The sequence below is a fragment of the Berghia stephanieae genome, chromosome 4 (genome assembly GCF_034508935.2).
Source record: "Berghia stephanieae isolate SIO BIC M18660-M18661 chromosome 4, UCSD_Bste_1.3, whole genome shotgun sequence".
NCBI classification, from domain to species: Eukaryota; Metazoa; Mollusca; class Gastropoda; order Nudibranchia; family Aeolidiidae; genus Berghia; species Berghia stephanieae.
In genome coordinates this window covers 69,569,946-69,592,673 of record NC_088363.1, presented here as the reverse complement: position 1 = coordinate 69,592,673, position 22,728 = coordinate 69,569,946, and the positions used below count along the sequence as shown (strand labels likewise).

The 22,728-nt window shown below is 38.1% G+C and overlaps 1 protein-coding gene across 7 annotated transcripts in view; it reads left to right on the top strand.

The window, feature by feature from the left end:
* Window positions 1-22,728, top strand: part of LOC144971125 (rap1 GTPase-activating protein 1-like) — a 401,598-nt gene that overhangs the window by 81,114 nt on the left and 297,756 nt on the right. Inside the window, exons 1-2 of one of the 7 annotated variants that reach the window (XM_078911552.1) lie at window positions 14,937-14,965; window positions 15,241-15,452. The exons of 5 other annotated variants lie outside the window; for them this stretch is intronic. The gene's annotated coding sequence lies outside the window, so the exon portion shown is untranslated. Of the gene's footprint in view, window positions 1-14,936; window positions 14,966-15,240; window positions 15,453-22,728 lie in introns of those variants that run through there. One more of the 7 variants, XM_078911548.1, reaches the window with a different exon arrangement.

Sequence of the window (22,728 nt, the reverse complement as noted above, 5' to 3'; positions counted from 1 at the left end):
AACGTATTCATAATTAATTATCCGAAAGACTGACAGCACACACACACACACACACATACACACACACACACACACACACGTACACACTTCCAAGCATTTTGGAACCGAAGAAATAGGTGTGACGTCACGACTTTTTTCTCTGTTGCGTGTTTGATTTAAAATTATTGTAACGAGAGAGTGTCTCCATTTCAACAAAGGGAGCACGTCGGATTGTATCCATACCTGGATAGAATCTGACAAAAAAACTTATCATTTGTGTCTGCAATGAAACGAGACATGGCCCTGTGACAAATAAAAAGGGAGTCTGTATCGATTTTTGGGAGTGTTTATTCCTGAGAGAATTACAGTCTTTGACAGTTTGATTACTTCAAGGCGTTGGTATTAAAACAAAGTTGATGAAAGTATTCGTCGTTCTCAACAGGCTAAATAATCCTTTATTGAGAAAAAAAGTGAATTTGAAATATTTTGTTTGCTTTTAATTTTACCCAAAGCTTTGATAGAATGGGAATTTGAAATTTGTTCTTGTTTCAGTGGTAGCTATTAAAAAAAAGATTATAACAGAAAAATCATTCCCCCCCCCACACACACACGCTACAATCAGACTTCCTTGACAAGGGATCAAACCTCAGACCTTTTCATTGTCTGCCAGATTACCAGTAGCTGGCCTTCATAGTATGTAGGTTTGTCAACACATGTTGCATCCAGCAAAGCACAGAGAAATCATTGTTACCACCAAAAATTCGTATAATAATAATGATACTACTACTACTACTACTACTACTACTACTACTACTACTACTACTACTACTACTACTACTACTACTACTACTATACTACCTACTACTACTACTACTACTACTACTACTACTACTAACTAATAACTATAATATACTATATATAATAATAATAATAATAATATAATAATAATAATAATAATAATAATAATAATAATAATAATAATAATAATAATAATAATAATAATAATAATAATAATAATAATAATAATAATAATAAATAATAATAATAATAATAATAATAATAATAATAATAATAATAATAATAATAATAATAATGATAATAATAATAATAGTAATCTTCTTCTTTGTCTTCTACTTCTTCTTTCAGCTTATCCTGCACTATGCAGGGTTGCCATAATGAATGCCACATCTCCATGCATCTCAGTTCATAGCATCATTTTGCTCCAGGCCCAGTTCTTTCATATCGTCCTTTACCTTATCCGTTAATTGTATATCCAATACTTTCCATCCCACGTACTCCCTCTCTCGTTTCTTAACATGTCCGAACCATTTCAATCTATCTTCTCATCTTTATTGATACATTCTTCACTTCAGTCAATCTTCGAATTCGTAATTTCTCACTATATCTTTTCTGTCCAGCCTAGTGACCATCTCAAGATCCTCATTTCTGTCACCTCAACTTCTTTATATTGTTTCTTTGTCGTAGCTGTGGTCTCTAATCCATGCACACATAATCAGGTTACCTTCTCCAATTATTCCAGCCTGCCTGTATCCTCTTCTTACCTACATCTCATTGGCCCCATCTCATTGTACAGTTGTTCCTACATATTTCAATTGGTTTGTCTCTGGCACATCCTTTTCTCCTGTCTTTATTGGTGGTCCTGGTCTCTGTTGTCCGATGCAAAATACTATCTTCGATCTGCTTACACTTAATCCCCTCCTTTCCAACACCCGTCTCCAACCATCCAGTTCCTTTTCCGCCTCAGCTTTTGTATCATTCAAAAGTACTACGTTATCCGCATACATCATGTTCCATGGTGCCTTCGCCGAATGTGTTCTGTGATCCATCCATTACAATTGCAATCAACAGTGGGCTGAGAGCAGATCCCTGGAGTAATCCAACTCTTACATTAAATGGTTCAGTTTTTGCCAACACCCGTCCTTACCACTGTCTTGTTTCCTTCGTACATATCTTGGATAACTTTGATTCATTTCTCTGTTACCTCTTTGCTTTTAGACAGTACCACACTTCTTCGCTTAGTACGTATCATGTGCTTTCTAAAAAAAAATAGAACAAATAAATACAACAAAATAAAACAATGAACAGAAAATAATAATACAACGCATTCAATCAATAATCAAATTCAAGTTAATCCAACAGTCGGCCTCAGTGACATCGTTGTATTCGGGCTCCACTGTGTTAAAGAATATGTTGATCATCTTTTGGTCGGCTTAAACCTTCTCAGAACAATTTGTGCCATGTGTCAATTGCATTACAACTATTTCTCAAAGACATTTTTTGTATTTTTTACCATTTTATAGTTGATAATCGGCTATGTGGTCAACTGGTATGACACTCGCTTTCGGATCGGAAGGTCCTGGGTTCGAGCTCGTAGGCCCATAGTTGGGTCCTTGGAAAATACTCTTTACTCACATTCTCTCACCGTACTTAGGTGTAAAATGAGTACCTGGCCGTTAATAGCATTGTCTCTGTCCGAAAAAAATTGCAACATCGACTAACAGGCGTCATGTCCCGTCCTCAATATTAATTGTTGCTGTTGGCCAGGGACCCCTTGTAAAGCGCTTTGGGCACATTTAGTGGGTGTTGCGCTATATAAAAGCTCAAGTATTTTGGGTTTTAAAATAATTTGTATATTTCTTTTATCTCACCGCAACGTGCTGTAAGAAATCACGCATTACCAGTAGTAGCTCAATTTTCTATGGCGTCCCTGGAATGTTCCAATGTCATAAGGCAATATGACTGGTCTGTCAGCAATAATAGTAAACACCAATGTTATTTCTTGGGAAAGAAGCGTTTTAAATTCTGGGGTGTGGAGGATGAGTGTGTTGTAATGAGCAGTAACTGAGAATCAGACTGTGAGAGTCTTCTTACAGATCGTTCAAAAAGAGCCATGTTTAAAACAAAAATAAAAAAATTGTAATTTATACCATGTGGCCAGTCCTAACTATATAAGTATAAAGCTTTGTCGTTTTCATGTATCCATACCATCTTATACTTTCATGTCATTGCGAATCCCTGATATGACAGAACTAACTAGGAAACCTCAATCTCTGTTGTTATTAATACTATGTGCTTTGGCGTTTTACTCACAATATTGCACCAGCTGGCTATAACGTACTAACACACAAAATTGTGTGTAACATTGATCGTTTATAATCTGATTGATACAATTTAACTAGAACTACTCATAAAAATGGCTGGCTAAAAACGATAAAAAAATTGCCGAGTGACGTCATGTTCCTTCCTTCTATTGATAGAACGAAGATGACGTCACTCAGGTCTTTGTTATTGTTTTTTCCCATCCACGTTTATGAGTAATTCTCACTAAACTGTATTCACCAGACTATAGATAGTTTACGCTTGGCTAAGAAGCTCATAACATTGCCATCCGGAAGTATAACGGACCAACACACAAACCTGTGTGTATCCATGAACGTTTATAGTCGGGTTAATACAGTTCAGTGAGCATTACTCATAAACGCGGATGGCAAAAAACAATAACAAAGACCCGAGTTACGTCATTTTCGTTCTATCAATAAAAATACTTCCGGATGGCAATGTTGTGAGCTTCTTAACCAAGCGCATACTATCTATACAAACCAAATACTGATGGACAGCTCCATTCTCCCTTTTTTCATAAGACATAGAAACTGTACTGTTAATGGACTAATACGTCTTCTGTCTGGTTGTCACTTAAAGAGATTCCAGAAATACGTGATGTGTGTTATCGTCTTTCATCCTTCCCGTTTTGTCTCCTTTCCCGATCCAACCTCACCAAGTAAATATTTCACTCCCTTTTTAGCCTCTTCTTGTCCCCGCCACTCTCGCCCCCCCCCCCCCCCCCCCTTTTCGTATTCAGTTAACTGCCGCACTGTGGAAAAACTCATATAAAATTTGGTCCAAAAAACTCGTCCTTCAAAAATCGGTCAAATTCAAATGACCCTCATCTTAGCAGAAACTCTTAAACCTGGGACTTCGCGATGTCCCAGGTTTGAGAGTTTTTGCCAAGATAAGGGTCATTTGAATCGATCGATATTTAGAAGGACGAGTTTTCTGGCCTAATTTTTTTTCACATTAGGGTAGTTGACTGGTTAAAACATCATGCCATTATCGTGTCTACCATCATTGTGTGGATTCTGATCCTACTGTCACTAATAGTATTTTACTCATATTGACCTGTACCAACAATCTACACAACAAACCCCCCCCTCCCCCCCCCCCCCCCCCCCCCCCCTGGACAAAAACAAAACAACAACAAACCGCAATTTTAATACCCATTTGTCCGCCTCTTAGCATAGTTCTGACCAATCGTCTCAAATCGCTATTTTGTTGTGTAATATTGGTCTTTAAAATTGAATTTTAAACTTAACTCTCTCCTTACCAGTCATTTTCTGGATTTTCCCCAAAACTTCACACCCAACTAACACAAAAAATATAGTTTTTATCACTCAAAACACAATAGCAGTAAGTTCTTGCGATACATAAATTCTTTAGCAAAGCATGCTCTATAACAGACTGTTCATTTTCTTTAAATTTTATGATGTACAAGAGAAATTTGAATAAGAAAAGTGTTGGTTGTATCGTAACGAATGTGACGATTTTCCTACAGTTGGTAAGGAGAGGGTTAACATAATATAATATTTGCGTCAAAACAAATCAATGTCTCCGAACAGGAAGTATCCTAATTCATTTACTAGCCTAAAGAGGACATTGATACGTGTACTGAGTGTCGAAATATCTTCATTGAGGATGTAATTAAAATTATGCTAGTTGAAGTTTTAAAAAACAAATAGAGATAGCAATGATTAAATGGAAAAGACTCTTCAAATTAATTTACAAAGGCAGATGATGTGGATTTTTGGGTTTCCCTTTCGTCAAGACAACACGAATGAGACACCGAAGACGAATGAGGGATGAGCGGATGGCGTTGTCAAGGCGACTAAATTAAATTGAAGCTTCTATTTCATTTAATTATTATATTATCATTCATTGAAGGGAGAAAACCGTTCATTTATTGAACTTTTACAAATTCTTATCATGCGGTCAAAACTCAATTTTTTTTGTCATCTCGTTCATGTCACATAATACCATATTGATGCCATGGATCACATTCCAGCGAGCACAGAATTTTGGACGGAGTAGCTGACAAAAGAAATTCAAGTTGCTTAAAAAGATTGGGAATATTCGCCTCCGTTATTGATAAATAGATTCTATTTTCTACGTAAAAATTATGCAGATCTATTTTTAAGAAACATGTAGATTCATCAAGGGGTCTTTTCTTTTACGTCATTCTACCATGAAACTTTTTAAAATATCGAGATGTTTCACAAGGTGTAAACCGATAAAATCATACAGTTCCAAAATAGAAACCATGTAGATGCCTGAGATCAATGACATAATATTAATAATATTATATGCCCTAGAGGTATTCTGTTCCTTTCAATTTCTATAAATCCTTTGGAGCTTGAATCTTTCTTGGATCCTTTACAGCATATACTCAGTGGGTTGATTCAGGTCCTTTTATCACTGCAACATTATTAATGTAAATGTTGCTGCTCGAAGCTCGAAGAAATAAATAACGATGTGAAATTGAATGTAAGCTTGAATTTAATACACGAAAACAGATAAAATGAACGTTTCGGGTTTCCCCTTTATAAAAAAAACAGGATGAATGAAACATTACAGACGAATGAGATAATGTGGTAGTGGCGTTGTTAAGATTCATCTTATATAAACCCCTTCACAAGGTCGCATAAAATAATGAATAAACTTGTCATATACAACGCACCGGACTATAATCTTCTTACATATCATGCACTTGGTTTAACAGGAAAATAAAATGAAAAATGAAGAATGTCTATCATTGATTTTGCCGTATTTTTATTTGTTAAAAAGACTGGGAAACAGGCATTTGATAAAGCTTGTCCTGGGAATATTTGGTTTGAGTAACTGGTGCAATCAAAGAGATGTTATTCAATCCCTATTTTGTTAAAAATGTTATATTTTTATACAGGGGAAAAGAAAAAAAATAAAACGATTTCAAAAATATATAACATTCAAAATCAAAACATTCACAACTTATTTATTTTTGTTTTCTCATGTTTAAATTTCACATGTAGATAAAATATCTAGTGAGAATTTATTCATAACAACCAAGAATTAAAAATTAATATTTTTTATCGTTGAATCTTAAATTTAAACAACACAAGGTATCACTCTTCTTACATATTTATTCACATGATGAATCAGATTATATTCTAAATAAAAAAACATTAGTGGTTTTAGAACCCGGTTTAATATTCTAAGAAGTTGTAAGCCATTTTCTTTCTTTGTTCTCCATTTTCTCAAAGACAGCAATCAGTTCACATAACTGATTTCTTAGAACAGATCAAGCCTTGCTATCTGTAATATCATGTTTGATACTTAATGCTATATGATCGATTTTTTTCTTTTGAAAACGGATGCTCTTACAATCACTTCTCCGTTGCGACGATTCTGAGATGTCAAGTATCAGTTTGGCACAAATATATCATATCAAACAAAAAGAACAACTTGGTTACATCGGGGTTTTTTCAATCTTTTTTTGTTGTTATTGATTGGCAGTTCAGCGTGAAAATCAAGCCACAAGAAATGCTGAGAGAATTTTCCCCAAAACTCACACCCACCTAACAATTCTTACACGTGCATTCTATACAATATGAGCTCTAAAACCCAGTTTCAAGTTTTTATAGCTATAGATCTAGATCTATAACAAAAATATTCTTTAAATTTTTTGATGTGCAAAAGAAATAAAAATGAGAAAATGGTTTGTCGGGTCGTAACGGTTGTGACGATTTTCCTATAGATGGTAAGGAAAGGGTTAATCCACTATACGTTGCTGAGTTATATTACGCACTTGAGAAACGAATGGACATGCAGCAAATTCCTATTAAAAGGAGTTCATCAACTATCATGGAATCATGAAAAGAAAAGCTCTTTCTTGTATTCACGATGCCGTTTCTTCCTTTTCCAATTATTAACCCATCCCATCTCATCCTTTGAGAGGAGAAAAACCGCCTCCGGTGTGATCAGAAAAGATTAGTTGTTGGAGTTAATTAGAAAGGATAAGATAACGCGACGAGTAGGATTGTAGTAAATGGGGACCGCTGAGTGAAGAAGGGTGAGTATGCTGCTGTACCCTGCCTGACAAAGCACATTCTTTAACATTTTGGTCCGAAAACTATCCCTACAGGCATCGCTTGATTAAAATAACCTATAACCTGTCAATAAGTCTCAAACCTGAGACGTCTTTCAACTCTCAGGTTTGATATTTTTTTCATAGCTGAGGGTCATTTTAACTGGTCGATTTTTTGGAGTGAAAGTTTTCTGGTCAAAAGGGAACACCAAATTTCTTTTGTCAGAGTATTTAGTATGGAAATGATGTCTGAAGGATAGAGAGAGAATGTTTTCACAGGACGAGATGAACGAAAAGGAAAGATAAATTAATGTTTGGGTGAGAAATTTAAGGTAAAAAAAACAAGAACTGATCAAATACGATCGAACGTATTGAATTGTGATAAGTCGTATTAAAATGCATTGAGGAATGTATGGTGTAGCAATAACAAGTCCAAATTGCTTTGACCAGTAATTGATTTCCCCGGGTTCGAACCCTAAGAACACCCCCCCCCCCCACAATGACATGAGTGATTTACTACTCATATTCAATATATCAATAGAAGGAACGAACTTGGTTGACGTTACTCAGTCCTTGTAATTGTTTTAGCCAGCCATTTTTATGAGTAGATCTCACTAAATTGTATTAATCTGACTATACACGTTTAAAGTTTGGCGAATGTTTTGCTTTTTAAACTAAACGCATATCATCAATACGATAGATAGTATGCAGATGACGTCACTCAGGCCTTTGTTATTGTTTTTGCCATCCGCGTTTGTGAGTTGTTCTCACTAAACTGTATTAACCAGACTATAAAAGTTCATGGTTACACAGAGTTTGTTTGTTGGTCCGTTATACTTCCGGATGGCAATGTTGTGAACTCCTTGGCCAAGCGCATTCTATCTATCTATATAGTTTGCCAACCAAAAGTGCTGAGAATTTGATTGAACAGCCTGCCCTTTACAAGCACGGATCGATTTAACTCTTACCTTGTGTCATATCTGACCTTTATCACTAAAAGAACAGTAACGATGGATTCAATTAAACCAAATTCCTGGATGGGATCTTTTGACTGACCCCCCATGCTGGGAAGGAGGTCATTTCTGTGTATTCGATTCCCATCTCTGTTTCCCTTTCCATGTTGTTCTCTGTCTTTGTTCTGGATTAAGATTGCTCGGTTTATTTCCTGATCCTGGCGGGAATCCTTACTTGGGAGGGAGACAGTATAGTAACTTTTTTAGAGATGATATTTTTTGGCTTATAAATCATCTCTGTTATAAGTATGTTCTATTTATCATTATTAGTTTTGAATAGTGTATATTGTATATGGTACTTTGTAAACATTTGCATGTATCCTTCAGAGCGTGATCTTTTGTTTTTGCCTGGATTGGAATTCTAAGTAATGTCAAAATAGGCACATCGGTGGATTGATTATCTTCTGTTCCCCATCCCCACACATACACCACCTCGTCTTCCTTTTTCATCAGTTCTTTCAACTTCATAGCTACAACTTACCGATATCTTCTTCCTTATTACTGGCACTGAAATGATATTATAGTGTCAAAAACCCGTAAAAAACTAAAAACAAAAAACAAGCCAAATTCTTACCGCTGTAATCGCTCTGAAGATGGGAACGGTTAAGTCTTCAACAAGAACAATCAATCGGAAGATCTAGAGATTATGAATTGAAGTATATTTGTCTCGTCAGTAAAGAGTTAAACCTGGGTGGGGTTCCCGACCTCCCATTGTGGGCGGGGAGGTACTGTGTTTTCTATCTCCCTGTATCTGTTTTCCAATTGCTTTCTGTCTTTGTCTTGGAATTGATTGCTAAGTTTTATCCTGGGAGGGAAACAGTCGAATGTATAGTTATAGTTTTGGGAGGTGATATTTTTTCCTTGTAAGTCATCTCTGTCTTATGTACTGTTATTTATATTTTAATCATATGATTTGTAAACATTTGAGTTTGTTCCTCTTAGTGGGATCTTGTGCTAGTGTCTGGGTGAGAGTTTTAGGTGATCTCAAACTAAATACACTGATAGTGTGCTCTTGTAATGTACATCTCTTCCCTATATGACCCATTTCCCCTATGCCTTACTTTTTTTCTCAAGTCCTTTTAATTTTACACATAGAATGCTTTTACTATCCAATTTCCTTCCTTTTTACTGGCGTTGATATATAAATGTGTTGCAAGCGCCGTAAAACCCTTAAAACAAAACAAACAAAAATCAAAATAAAGAGTTAAACCAAACCTGTGTCTTCTTAATACGTTTTTTTATGGGAACAGGATCTCCGAGGTAACAATTACTGAGAGTCCTCCACCAACCCATCAATTCCTCTGGTCAATTTAAGACTTTCTTTCCATTCCATATCAACGAATCCTCAGTAGATTCTGTGACGAGCGAAGACACCGTTGAAATTGAATTTAACTATAGCCTCATAATAAATGTGTTTCAGTCTCGTGTGACTCTGGTCGTCTTTACTATTTCAAATCCATTATACGGTACTGAATGATTCCTCTGCTTAAAGCGGACGTAATGGAATTTACATGAAATAGTAAACCAAGATTGAGTAAAACGGTCTGGTGGAAATACAAATCCAAAAGAAAAGGAAATGAATAAATAGGTTTCGGAATTGACCATCACATGATAGTTGAAGTCTCCACGGTGAAATCATTCATTGACAAGCAAGCACCCTGTTTTACCATAACATTAGGGATTGAAACATTTGTATGAAATGCAACTGCAGTAAAGATCCATACGGATCCATGTTTCAAAATGTATATATTGCACGTCCTTGAAATCTCATTTTGAAACTTTTTAATAAATCAGGAATCATCTTAATTGACCACCAGGGGTCCCGATAGCTAAGTTTGTAGAGCACTCGCTTCGTGGGAAAAAAGTACCAAGATCGATCATAGGTGCAGTAGAGATTTTTTTTTACCTTTGTCCTCTCATCAGTGATTGGGTATCTGGGTCTGTTAGATCTGACGATAAGTACTTAGCGATAGATTATCGTCATATTCAAAGGATAGCAAGCAAAAAGTGTTGTCCGTTTCACGCTATAGGAACTGGAATGAAATCCGACTCTATGGGCCTAATGGTTTTGAAAGTCTGCTTAAATTGACGAATGCTTGAATACAAATTTCTATCCTAAAATATTGATCTTGTAGGTGTACGATGATCTTATATGCCTACAAGCAAAAATTAATGTAATCCCCCTGCTGATACTGAATAATTATTGATAGCTAATTTTTGGCACATATGATTTTTGATTTGAAAATACACGAATCCGTACGTTTCTGTACACTTCCGTAAACATATAAAGGTAAATAGATTAAATAATGATCATAAACTAGGAACGGAGATGATTTTGCTATGACCAGCATTCGGTACAACTATGATCTCGGTCGCTTCACCTCTCTCAATAAATCGTAACAAAAACCACCTTCAATAACGTCTACCAAAACAGCCGGTTCTTCAGTTTGTGAGTAATTACCTCGATATTTTGACATGGAGACAAGTCTTTGCAGTGAAATGCTGTGCAAAAAATTGCGAATAATTTTTCATAAAGTGGAGAGCTGCATATTTTGATTGGTCTCTATGCACTACATATGTTCTTTAATTATGATCATAAAGCAAATCGTTTTATTATGGCGTCATGAATATTCATTAACAAGAGAAATAATCAATTTATATATTGATGTGTGTGTGTGTGTGGGGGGGGGTGTCTGTGCGTATATGCAGTATATTCTTGCTTACTTGGAAAAGACTCTTTACTCACATTCTCTTACCGTACTCAGGTGTAAAATGACTACCTGGCCTTTAACGGTGTTGTCACTGTCCGAAAAAGTGTAATATCGACTAACAGGCGTCCTACATTTTAAGCGGTGCTGATGGCCAGGGACCCCTTGTAAAGCGCTATATAAAAAAGCTCCAACCCCCCCCCCCCACCCCTGCCCCTCCCCGCTCCCCCCCCCCCCCCCAAAGAAAAGAAAAGAAAAGCTCAATTTGTATTTGTGTGTATTTGTGTTCATGCGCTTATATTTTTATAAGCTTTGTTGTTATTTTCATAGATTTGACTGAATCACGAATTAAAAATTCCCAAAAGACACATTGCGGTAGACCTCAAGGTGCTACTTGTGGTTTGTGCCAGCTGCGTAGGTACTGTAATTTTTATTTTAATTTGATATTCTGTCTGTGTCTCGAGCATCGAATCGAGCACATGAAAAAAAATGATATTATAGATTGTCCCACATGAGGATTCGATATAATAACTCATTTCGATAAATCGATCTGCTCAGGTCGATACAATTTAATCGCTCATTGGTTAAAAACAAAATGTATTCTACTTGTATGAACGTGTACAAATATGGGTGTGATTCAGTGAGCAGAGAATATAATGTGTGAAGCGTTGCGGATCTTATAACTGTATTGGAATAATTTTTTTCCACGTACAAAATCTGCCACCTCTATTATTCGTGTTTCACCTCTCCTCGCCCCAATGCTGTTGAAAGGCGGACTGTTGCATTATCATAAATTTAAGGTTACAGACTCAAAAAAAAAGCATAATGTTGTAATGACCTTTAGATTTCCGCTTGTTGAGCATTGAACTGTTCAAGCGATATAAATTGATGATTCCGGCTTCTATTGTATGTAGTCAAGATAAAATGATTTGAAAATCAGTGCTAGTTTTACAAAATTCGAGACTAGATATGCGCTTAAATATTATGCGCAACGATAGCATATTATAATGTTCACTAATTTAGTTTAACGCAATTTTTCGCTTCAAAGCTATTTTTTTTCTACGAAGGTTCAATAGAGAGCATCAACATTTTTAACTTGTTAGGCTGTTTGTATAAAGTAACACTGATAATTGTAAAAGCTTAGTATCCTTTTCTTCTTCTTCTTCTTCTTCTTCTTCTTCTTCTTCTTCTTCTTCTTCTTCTTCTTCTTCTTCTTCTTCTTCTTCTTCTTCTTCTTCCTCCTCCTCCTCCTTTCCTTCTCCTCCTCCTCCCTCTGCTCTTTCTTCTTCCCATTCTATTCCTCCTCCTCCTCCTCCTCCTTCTTCTTCTTCTTCTTCTTCCCGTTCTTCCTCTTTAGGGCAATCAACGCCAGCATGCTGGCGTCAATCACTGCGCCATGTTGTATGCTGTCATCATTTCTTCTGGCAGATTGTCCGATATCCTTAGTGGTTCGCGGTAAAAGCTCTACTGACACTATGTTGTGTTCGGTCTGTTGTTGTGTATGTCGAGGAGTGGGTGGTGCGAATACTGTGACTTCGTGTTAACAGTTTTGGATTGCTATTTGTTGAACTTAAAAATTTTCCATGATTATAAAGAATAAATAAATAAATAATATTCCCTTTGTTGATCCAATTGGGGAAAGGTGTCTTTAAGGTCTATTCAAAGGGAAGACCGGAATAACCCAGGCGTCAGTCGCAGTACAGCGCCGCAAATTGAGCTAGGGCGAAGTGACTTGCTCAAGGTTACACAGACCAGCGGCGGGTGATCGAACTCGGTACCTTTCGGGTACAAAGCAAAGACCGTACCTCTGAGCCACGCTGCCCCACGCTGATATTTGTAGAGGACAGACAGCCTGGTTTGTATTCGGACAGTGATCAGTGTAGGCAAATCAAGTAACCTAATGGTTCTAATGGTGCCTGAGTCAATGACATACTTATTGGTTATCCATCGTTATTGTACATTTTGCCGTACTCTGAGGGGGAAAAACATTTAAAATGTCTTAAAATATTGATCTATCAAAACGACTCCCATAGTGGGCAGGGAGGTAAATACTGTGTCTTCTAGATACCCTGGCTGTGAGGGAAACTCAAATAAATATATAGTTAGTTTTGGAAGATGATATTTTTTACTTGTAAATCATCTCTCTGTTATGCATTGTATTATTTTTCCTTTTATATCTGTATGATTGAGTGTGTTCCTCTTGTCGGGGACCCGTGCTTGTGTCTGGATGAGACATTTAGTGATCTCAAACTAAGTACACTGATAGTGTGCTCTTGGAATCTACATCTGTTCCCTATTTGAACCAATTCCTCTTTGTTTTGCTTGTTCTTGGCTGCATTATTGTAATTCTAGAACTTTTCACTATCTCCTTTTCTTCCATTTTACTGGCGCTGATATGACCTAAATGCGTTGCAAGCACCGTAAAGCCATTACAAACAAACAAACAAACATATTAACTCTCTCCTTATCGACCATTTTCAGTATTATCCCAAAATGGCAGGTTTACCCAGCAGAAAAATTGAAAACTCAAACAATCTCTCTAAAAAACAACTTTATGTTCTTATTAATCAAACAAAGACTATTCTTCACATTTTGTGATGTAAAAAATAAAGCTGAATAAGAAAACATGTATATTGTGTCGTAACAAACGTGCGGTTTTTGCTGTAGGTGGTATGAAGAGGGTTTAAACGACCCTCACCTTGTTAAAAACTCTCACATCTGGAACTCCACGAAAGTTTGAGCGTTTTGGCATAATGATAGGCATTCTAATTGATCGATATTTGAAGGACCAATTTTCTGGCCAGTCTTAAATACTTGTCATTTCAGACTACGAGAGAAGAGGGTTGACGATTTTATAGATTGTATATCGAGTCTTGTCAATCTGGTATTAAGTCAGAATTAGATTCAATAGTCTGAGGTCACGTCCGCCCAATAACTAGCAGCTTGGTTCTAAACAAAGAAAATCAGTACTTTTTATTCTTCATGCTGGCTAGAACTTTTTCACATGTTGTGTGATCATAATGTGTAAAAGTCAAAACATGATCAGATTTATAATGTTTTTCTCCCCTGGATAAACTTTTATGTTCGTCGGAGAAGTATTTCATAAGGGCGTCCATCATTATTCCGATAGTTTAGAACCAGCTACTAAGTTACTATGCGTCATTTCGAGGGAAGTGACGGCACGACTGTTGAAGCCTATTAACGAGGCGGAGAAAATTGAGTGTAAGTAAAAATGATTAGAAATAGAAAATGTGAATTTCAGGAATTTTAAGAAACAAAATCTCATTCTTAATTAAAGGATTTATGTTAATTCAAATCGTTTAAGTTCAGCTTTAAATTCATTTTAAAAAATCGAATTCCCCCTGACATAATACCATTTTAAGACAATTCGTCACACACACAAGGATATATATATATATATATATATATATATATATATATATATATATATATATATATATATATATATATATATTATATATATATATAATGTTTTTGTCGTGAATCCAAAAAGCTTTGATTTAGAGTTCGTATTGAAGAAGCCTTTTAATATTCCTATTGTAAATAATTATAAAAATGTGTAATGTTTCTCGTGGTAAATATAAAATAGGCGAGGCCAGTTGACCGATTGCATACCCGTTTAATTTCATTTATGTTAAGCGGATTGTTTAATTTTTCTGTCGCAACTACAAGGAGCTTTCATTTGTAGCGTGGATTAAAGAAGTCTTCTAACGTTCCCTCCACCAGACATAAACATCAAATATAGCAATAATCCTTTTGATTATTTGCAGTCTGTGCTTTGTAGCCTTTACCTCTTTTTTTAATGGAACCGTCAATTGCATAATTAATTCTCTCTTATTCTCTCCAGCCCCATTGTGTATGTATCTGTATGTATGTGCGTGTGTGTGTGTGTGTGTGTGTGTGTGTGTGTATGTGTCTGTGTGTGTGCGTCGCGTAATGTTTGTAAAAAGATTTGTTTAATTTTCTGTTTTTAATCCACGATTTGCTGCTTGGCTAGCAGAAGAAGACTTCCGATTCTGTGCCACAACCATTTTTTCATTGATTAACCAGTGAACTGCTCGTAGTCTGGAAAAACCACAAATATTTAAAAACATTTGGCCAGAAAACTCGTCCTTCAAATATCGATCGATTTAAATGACCCTCATCTTGGCAAAAACTCTCAAACCTGGACTTCTGCAAGTCCCAGTTTTGAGAGTTTTTGCCAAGACGCGGGTCATTTAAATCGATTGAAATTTGAAGGACGAGTTTTCTGGCCAAGTTTTTAAAACGTAGTTTTTCCAGAGTGCAGTTATCTTGTTAAATATTTAATATCGTTATGGAACAGATGGAATAATAGTTTTATCTTGTCACGTGAGGAACATGAGGGAAATACAGACGCGATTCAGTTTATACTGGAATGTGTCATTGTTAACATCGGACCAACTGTGGTTTTCAAATAATTAATTTCGTTTGGGATTTTAATCATTTGTTTTATAAACATTTGCTGTTGAGAATACGGAGGCAAAAACAATAATAATGGATAATTTTAATCGTACTGTAAGTAAAAAGGCATGTTTCAATTTTGTATATATAATGCATTATATTTTCTATGTTGAAACATTGTGCATGATTGAAGATAGTGATAAGCACTTTGTATGCTTCGTTTAACGAGACCTCAGGCATAAGCTATTTCTAATGTTAATGCCTGGTACATGAAATAAACAATAGACATTTGTAGCCATTGATTTTTATAGCTTCAAAGGCAGTCAGGCAGTCGGCGTGTTGGCGTAGAGGTTAGAGTTCCTGCTTGCAAAAGTAATTCGAGTGATTTTTTTCTTCTCCGTGATAGATTCATTATTATCGTCAAATCGACTTCCCTGCAGTTAATATGAAAATGTCTTTATTATATCCACAAATACAGCAATGCGTACTCTGGAATGATGTAAATGTTGCTGCTCTAACTCAAAGAAATAAATAAAAATGTGAGATGGAATGTAATAATATAATATAATAATATCACATTCGTCTGTAGTGTTTCATTCAACCTGTTGTGTTGATAAAGGGGAACCCGAAACGTCCATTTTATCTGTTTTCGTATATTAAATTGAAGCTTACATTCAATTTCACATTGTACTTTGAAAAAACACATTAACGTTTTTTTTTGCCAGAATACTCTTCCTTTAAATATCGATCGATAAAAGTTACCCTCATCAAACCTGGGACTTCAAGACTTTCAATTCTGGGACTTTGATACGGAAGTCCCTGGTTTCAGAATTCTTGACAGGATGAGGGTCGTTTTAATAGATCGATGATTTTTCTAGCCAAAATATTTTTATTGCGTCTTTTCGGAGTGCGGAATAAATGTCCATATGGGTATAATAAAGGTATTTTTAAAACATCATTACGGCACTTAAATTATTTGTTTCCGTGGAGGCTAGAAAAAAACCAAACGAAATGCCGACAGCCGGATCCAAACTTGGGTTCTCCCTTGTAATAGAACAATAAATTATTTACTCAGCCATCCTCTCTGTAATCATTATATAGCGGAATCTATTTCAACATAGGCGAACTGGTACCGCTGTATCTATGTCATTGACCGCGGTATTTATTGTCACGCAAATGTACCAATTCCCACTGCCTTACTTTTCAGAACGTGATAACATTGAAGCTGTTTTTGTTTTCCTGTCTTCAAAATACTATAATTATAATTTGTACAGCATGTCTCAAAACGTGAAATTAAATAGCTTCAAGACGTGTAAAAACCAAGACTAATAAACAAAAATGAATACAACAGCTTAAAAAGAAACCGAACATGGAACGTTTCGGGCTCAAAACCATTCTTCAGCCAACAAAAAAAAAACAACAAAAACAAACAAACAAACAATAAATACATTACTCAATTCCAGATCGATGGCAGAGGAATTTGGTAAGTCCTTTCTACAGATTTCTTGCCGTCGGTCTGGAATTTAGTCATATATTTATTGTTTGTTTTTTGTTTTTGTTGGCTAAAGAAGGGTTTAGAGCCCGAAATATTCCGTGTTTAATATTTTGTTTATTTTTGAAGCTGTTACCTTTATTATGTTTATTGCTTTTTACAGTCCAAAGTTTCTAGCAGCTTAGTATTACTAGGGTGTGTCTTTTTTACGAAACCCGCCGAAACCCGCCGAAACCCGCCGAAACCCGCCGAAACCCGCCGAAACCCTCCGAAACCGATGAAACCCGACGAATCCCGACAAAGTTATGGGAAGTAGGTGGCTGTGGGGAGTGAACCTAGAACTCAGGGAAGTGTACACCATTGGGGAGTGAACCTGGGACTGGGTTTCGGCGGGTTTCGTAAAAAAGAACCAGTGCTTTTTACGAAACCCGCCGAAACCCGCCGAAACCCGGCGAAACCCGACAATATACAGCAAAGTTATGGGAAGTAGACAACTGTGGGGAGTGAACCCGAGACTCAGGGAAGTGTACACCAGTCGGGAGTGAACCTGAGACTAAGTTTATCGGCCGGTTTCGGCGGGTTTCGTAAAAAAGAATTAGTGCTTTATTACGAAACCCGCCGAAACCCGCCGAAACCCGACAATATCCGGCAAAGTTATGGGAGTTTGGCAACAGTGGGGGGGTGATCCTGGGAGTCAGGGAATTGCACACCAGTGGGGAGTTAACCTGGGACTGTGTAAAAAGGATATCAGTGGGAAATAAACCTGGGACTAAAGGGACATGGATACCATTGAAAGTTGAAGCCGGATATGGGAATTGAGTACCAGAGGAGAATGAACCTGACACTATAGAAGGTGGGCGCCAGTGGGGAGTGAACCTGGGATTCAGGGAATTGCACATTAGTGGGGACTTAACCTGGGACTGTGTAAAAAGGATATCAGTGGGAAATAAACCTGGGACTAAAGGGAGATGGATACCATTGAAAGTTGAAGCCGGATATGGGAGTTGAGTACCAGAGGAGAATGAACCCGACACTATAGGAGATGGGCGCCAGTGTGGAGTGAACCTGGGACTCAGGGAAGTGCACACCAATTGGGAGTTAACCTTGGACTGTGGGAGATGGATAACTGTGGGTATCCGAGCCGAACTATAGGAGTTGAGTGCCAGAGGAGAATGAACCTGACACTATAGAAGGTGGGCGCCAGTGGGGAGTGAACCTGGGATTCAGGGAATTGCACACCAGTGGGGATTTAACCTGGGAATATGTAAAAAGGATATCAGTGGAAAATAAACCTGGTACTAAAGGGAGATGGATACCATTAAAATTTGAAGCTTGGTATGAGAGTTTGGTACCAGAGGAGAATGAACCTGACACTAAAGGAGGTGGGCGCCAGTGGGGAGTGAACCTGGGACTATGTAAAAAGGATATCAGTGGGAAATAAACCTGGGACTAAAGGGAGATGAATACCATTGAAAGTTGAAGCCGGATATGAGAGCTTGGTACCAGAGGAGAATGAACCTGACAAAAAAGGGTGTGGGCGCCAGTGGGGAGTGAACCTGGGACTATGTAAACAGGATATCAGTGGGAAATAAACCTGGGACTAAAGGAGATGAATACCATTGAAAGTTGAAGCCGGATATGAGAGTTTGGTACCAGAGGAGAATGAACCTGACACTATAGGAGGTGGGCGCCAGTGGGGAGTGAACCTGGGACTATGTAAAAAGGATATCAGTGGGAAATAAACCTGGGACTAAAGGGAGATGAATACCATTGAAAGTTGAAGCCGGATATGAGAGTTTGGTACCAGAGGAGAATGAACCTGACACTATAGGAGGTGGGCGCCAGTGGGGAGTGAACCTGGGACTATGTAAAAAGGATATGAGTGGGAAATAAACCTGGGACTAAAGGGAGATGAATACCATTGAAAGTTGAAGCCGGATATGAGAGTTTGGTACCAGAGGAGAATGAACCTGACACTATAGGAGGTGGGCGCCAGTGGGGAGTGAACCTGGGACTATGTAAAAAGGATATGAGTGGGAAATAAACCTGGGACTAAAGGGAGATGAATACCATTGAAAGTTGAAGCCGGATATGAGAGTTTGGTACCAGAGGAGAATGAACCTGACACTATAGGAGGTGGGCGCCAGTGGGGAGTGAACCTGGGACTATGTAAAAAGGATATCAGTAGGAAATAAATCTGGGACTAAAGGGAGGTGGATACCATTGGGAGTTAAAGCCGGATTTGGTAGTTGGGTACCAGAGGAGAGAGAAACCTGACACTATAGGAGGTGGGCGCCAGTGGGGAGTGAACCTGGGACTATGTAAAAAGGATATGAGTGGGAAATAAACCTGGGACTAAAGGGAGATGAATACCATTGAAAGTTGAAGCCGGATATGAGAGTTTGGTACCAGAGGAGAATGAACCTGACACTATAGGAGGTGGGCGCCAGTGGGGAGTGAACCTGGGACTATGTAAAAAGGATATCAGTGGGAAATAAACCTGGGACTAAAGGGAGATGAATACCATTGAAAGTTGAAGCCGGATATGAGAGTTTGGTACCAGAGGAGAATGAACCTGACACTATAGGAGGTGGGCGCCAGTGGGGAGTGAACCTGGGACTATGTAAACAGGATATCAGTGGGAAATAAACCTCGGACTAAAGGGAGATGGATACCATTGAAAGTTGAAGCCGGATATGAAAGCTTGGTACCAGAGGAGAATGAACCTGACACAAAAGGGGTGGGCGCCAGTGGGGAGTGAACCTGGGACTCAGGGAATTGCACACCAGTGGGGAGTTAACCTGGGAATATGTATAAAGGATATCAGTAGGAAATAAATCTGGGACTAAAGGGAGATGGATACCATTGGGAGTTGAAGCTGGATTTATTTCCCACGGATATTCTTTTTTAGATATTCACAGGTTAACTCCCCACTGGTGTGCAATTCCCTGACTCCCAGGTTCACTCCCCACTGGCGCCCACCTTTTATAGTGTCAGGTTTATTCTCCTCTGGTAGCCAACTCCTATAGTTCGGCTCGGATACCCACAGTTATCCATCTCCCACAGTCCCAGGTTAACTCCAAATTGGTGTGCACTTCCCTGAGTCCCAGGTTCACTCCACACTGGCGCCCATCTCCTATAGTGTCAGGTTCATTCTCCTCTGGTACTCAACTCCCATATCCGGCTTCAACTTTCAATGGTATCCTTCTCCCTTTAGTCCCAGGTTTATTTCCCACTCATATCCTTTTTACATAGTCCCAGGTTCACTCCCCACTGGCGCCCACCTCCTATAGTGTCAGGTTCATTCTCCTCTGGTACCAAACTCTCATATCCGGCTTCAACTTTCAATGGTATTCATCTCCCTTTAGTCCCAGGTTTATTTCCCACTCATATCCTTTTTACATAGTCCCAGGTTCACTCCCCACTGGCGCCCACCTCCTATAGTGTCAGGTTCATTCTCCTCTGGTACCAAACTCTCATATCCGGCTTCAACTTTCAATGGTATTCATCTCCCTTTAGTCCCAGGTTTATTTCCCACTGATATCCTTTTTACATAGTCCCAGGTTCACTCCCCACTGGCGCCCACCTTCTATAGTGTCAGGTTCATTCTCCTCTGGCACCCAACTCCTATAGTTCGGCTCGGATACCCACAGTTATCCATCTCCCACACTCCAAGGTTAACTCCCAATTGGTGTGTAATTCCCTGAATCCCAGGTTCACTCCCACTGGCGCCCACCTTCTATAGTGTCAGGTTCATTCTCCTCTGGTACTCAACTCCCATATCCGGCTTCAACTTTCAATGGTATCCATCTCCCTTTAGTCCCAGGTTTATTTCCCACTGATATCCTTTTTACACAATCCCAGGTTAACTCCCCACTGGTGTGCAATTCCCTGAATCCCAGGTTCACTCCCCACTGGCGCCCACCTTCTATAGTGTCAGGTTCATTCTCCTCTGGTACTCAATTCCCATATCCGGCTTCAACTTTCAATGGTATCCATGTCCCTTTAGTCCCAGGTTTATTTCCCACTGATATCCTTTTTACACAGTCCCAGGTTAACTCCCCACTGGTGTGCAATTCCCTGACTCCCAGGATCACCCCCCACTGTTGCCAAACTCCCATAACTTTGCCGGATATTGTCGGGTTTCGGCGGGTTTCGGCGGGTTTCGTAATAAAGCACTAATTCTTTTTTACGAAACCCGCCGAAACCGGCCGATAAACTTAGTCTCAGGTTCACTCCCGACTGGTGTACACTTCCCTGAGTCTCGGGTTCACTCCCCACAGTTGTCTACTTCCCATAACTTTGCTGTATATTGTCGGGTTTCGCCGGGTTTCGGCGGGTTTCGGCGGGTTTCGTAAAAAAGCACTGGTTCTTTTTTACGAAACCCGCCGAAACCCAGTCCCAGGTTCACTCCCCAATGGTGTACACTTCCCTGAGTTCTAGGTTCACTCCCCACAGCCACCTACTTCCCATAACGTTGTCGGGATTCGTCGGGTTTCATCGGGTTTCGGCGGGTTTCGGCGGGTTTCGGCGGGTTTCGGCGGGTTTCGGCGGGTTTCGGCGGGTTTCGTAAAAAAGACACACCGGTATTACTATAAAGACAAAGACAAAGGTTTACGAGGGTAAGACTAAAATGTGAACATTCGTATCATTACGGTGTCATGTTGGAGTGGCATTGAAGCTGAAAATAGGATTTATAGTTTAAAAAAATAATACTTTAAAAAAGCACAAACAAAAAAAACGTGAGCTTCTTATAGCGCAATATCCACTTACGTGCTCAACGAGCTTTTCAAGGGGTCTATGATCAATAGTAACACGTAGTATGTAGAACGATATATGACACCTGTTAGGCGAGATTACCGATTTTTCCGATTTTTCCATCTGAGAACGATGAGAGAATATAAGTAAAGAGCCTTTTCAACTATGCGCCGAGCAAGGCTCGAACCCAGGACCTTCCGATTCGAAAGCAAGTGTCATACCACAAGACCACATAGCCGCACAAACTTGGGATCTAGCTCTATTTGTTTAATTAAATAGACTATTGTTTGATAAAGTGCGTAAACCCTATATTTCATATATCTTTTCTTCCAATCGTCGGTTGCTTTTCTGCAGATTTGGATAGCTATATATATATATATATATATATATATATATATATATATATATATAAAATACATTGTCATCAGATACCATTCTCGAATATTGCAGTAAGCAAGAAACAGTGATGTTGAAATGAAATAGTGACATTTTAAATGATTTATCTACCGAGCCTTTAATACCCAATCTGAGCAGTAATGTTTTGTGGTTTTTACACCTATATATATATATATATATATATATATATATATATATATATATATATATATATATATATATATATATATATATATATATATATATAATATCATAATGTGCAAGGACGAAAAAAAATAGTCAATTTCTATTTAGACGTCGACTTGCGATTTAATTTTATGAGACAACGATTTTAAAACTTAGAACAATCAGAATCAAAGTGACCTCACCATGATAATAGTATGTATGACCTATCGATCGAATGTTGAATCCCTTGCTTGCCACAATGACATTTGTGCAGTTCTAATAAATGTCTGGTGACATTTGCACTCCCGGCCTCTATGATGAAAATGACCAGATTAAAGGCCAATGCTCCCCTTCCTTGTATACTCCACTATTGTTGAAATTAAACAAACAGCATTAATGGGGGGGGGGGGGGGGAAGACAATTGCGGCCAATTCCATCATGAAAATACCCGGAACAAATTAGAATGTTTCTCTGTTAATTGAAATTCAGAGTCCTTGAAGATTGACATCTAAGAACTACTTTAATCAGTTCCATGTCTTACTGATCGATCGATATTTAATGGACGAGTTTTCTGGTCAA